This window comes from Palaemon carinicauda, chromosome 17 (assembly GCF_036898095.1).
Source record: "Palaemon carinicauda isolate YSFRI2023 chromosome 17, ASM3689809v2, whole genome shotgun sequence".
NCBI lineage: Eukaryota > Metazoa > Arthropoda > Malacostraca > Decapoda > Palaemonidae > Palaemon > Palaemon carinicauda.
The window spans coordinates 51,830,538-51,833,037 of record NC_090741.1 but is presented as its reverse complement, the minus strand read 5'-3'; the positions used below and the strand labels follow the sequence as shown (position 1 = coordinate 51,833,037).

At 34.8% G+C, this 2,500-nt stretch overlaps 1 protein-coding gene across 1 annotated transcript in view; it reads left to right on the top strand.

Annotated features, from left to right (window-relative positions):
* LOC137656076 (uncharacterized) overlaps positions 1 to 2,500 on the top strand; it is a 35,523-nt gene that overhangs the window by 32,010 nt on the left and 1,013 nt on the right. The gene's annotated exons all lie outside the window — the stretch shown is intronic.

Sequence of the window (2,500 nt, the reverse complement as noted above, 5' to 3'; positions counted from 1 at the left end):
ATAGGCAAATTATTATTATTATTATTATTGGTAGTAGTAGTAGTAGTAGTTAGAAAGATGACAATAATATTAATATCAATAACAATAACGATATTTAACGCTATTCATAATAAAAAATATTAATAATAATGATTATGATGATATTAATGATGATGATAATAACAACAACAAAAACAACAATAGCAATAATAATAATAATAATAATAATAATAATAATAATAATAATAAAGACCCAAAATATACATCTTATAGTCCCCCCTTACCCAAATTCTGAATCAGACACAATCAACAACAACAACAACAACAACAACAACAACAACAACAAAAAGTTATCATAAAATCATAACTTCCTCGTCATGAAAATTTATTAAAAAACAAAATAAATCGTGAGACACAATCAACAACAACAACAACAACAACAACAACAACAACAACAACGAAAACACAAGTTAACACAAAATCATAACTTCCTCGTCATGAAAATTTATTAAAAAACAAAATAAAGCTTGAGTCGTTCCGTTATTATGTCACGGGGCGGACAGACTGAGCACATGGCGTGGCCACTTAGATCACTATTTGTCTTACCGTTGAAATTACTTTAATTCTAGGTTGGTTTTTTTTTTTTTTTTTTTCGGTGGGAGTTGGCACAAGGAATCCCCGGAAGTGACTATTTCCGATGGTTAGGAAGAGGTCTTCTTCAACTTAGGATCTCAGTGACTTACTATAGCCAATTCTTTTTAGCGAGACAGATTTTCCGAGCTAAAAGGGCAACCCTTTAAATCAGTGTAAATCTTCCTCACTAAAAAGAATTGAATATCGTTGAATTATTACCAATATTAATAAATTTTATCTAAACCAGAAAAGAATTTACACTATAGTCAATTCTTTTTAGTGAGGCTGATTTATACCGACTCGCAGCGGTGCCCTTTTCGCTCGGAAAAGTTTCCTGATCGCTGATTGGTTAGAATTATCTTGTCCAACCAATCAGCGATCAGGAAACGTTTCCGAGCTAAATGGACATCCCTGCGATTCGGTGTAAATCTTCCTCACTAAAAAGAATTGAATATAGTTGAATTATTACCAATATTAATAAATTTTATCTAAACCAGAAAAGAATTTACACTATAGTCAATTCTTTTTAGTGAGGCAGATTTGCACCGACTCGCAGCGGTGCCCTTTTCGCTCGGAAAAGTTTCATGATCGCTGATTGGTTAGAATTATCTTGTCCAATCAATCAGCGATCAGGAAACGTTTCCGAGCTAAAATGGCACACTTTTGAGTCGGTACAAATCTGCCTCACTAAAACGAATTGACTATAGTGTAAATTCTTTTCTGGTTTAGATAAATTTATTGATATTGGTAATAATTCACCTATAGTCAATTCTTTTTAGTGAGGAAGATTTGCACTGACTCAAAGGGGTGCCCTTTTAGCTCGGAAAAGTTTCCTGATCGCTGATTGGTTGAAAAAGATCATTCTAACCAATCAGATAGCAGGAAAGTTTTCCGAGCTAGAAGGTCACCGATGCGAGTCGGTGCAAATGCGCCTCATTAAAAAAAAAAAAAATTGGGTATAATATTTGTTTCGATTTGATTATGGTAATTCAATTGTTATTTTAGTTTCTAAATTATTATATCAAACACTGATTTTGATTAAAAGCTCCTAAATGCAGTTGTTTCACTGTAAAGAAATGATATTACACTGTTAGTTTAATACTAGTTTAGAAGGTTTAAAGGCTGCTCATGAATGGCATAAGCAAGGGACAGTGACATTGCCCTAAAAGGACAATTCCCTAGACTGACCATATATACATATGATCAACACCCAGCCCCCTCTCCACCCAAGCTAGGACCAGGGAAAGCCAAGCAATGGCTGCTGATGACTCAGCAGTTAGACCTATAGGCTCCCATAAACACCCTATCCTTAGCTCACAAGGATAGTGAAGTTGCAGATACTAAAGAAACCATCGAGTTAGAGGGGGACTCGAACCCCAGTCCAGGGAGGGCTAGGCAGTGACGTTTTCAATAGGTTAGGACTAACTTAGTCGTAGGTTCAAATTGCTTTAAATAAAAATGTAGAAAGAAAAAATGTTGTCAAGCATTTACCGTTTTAAAAACGGATACATTGACGTAAACGCGTGATATTACGGTCACCAACCCGTAAAAGCTAATAACAAAGTTGGGTAAAAGTTACGGTCGACTGTATTTTACTGAAATACGGCTTGAGACAGTATATTTTTACGGAAATTTTCCGATTAGAATTACGGTAGTTTTTAAGTGTTCCTACCGTCACGAACCCGTAAAAGATAATAACAAAGTTGGGTAAAAGTTACGGTTGACTGTATTTTACTGAAATACGGTTTGAATTAGTATATGTTTACGGAGAATTTCCGATTGAAATTGCCGTTTTTTCAAGTGTTCCTAGCGTCACGAACCGGTAAAAGATAACAACAAAGTTAGGTAACAGTTAAGGTCGACTGTATTTTACTGAAATACGGCTTGA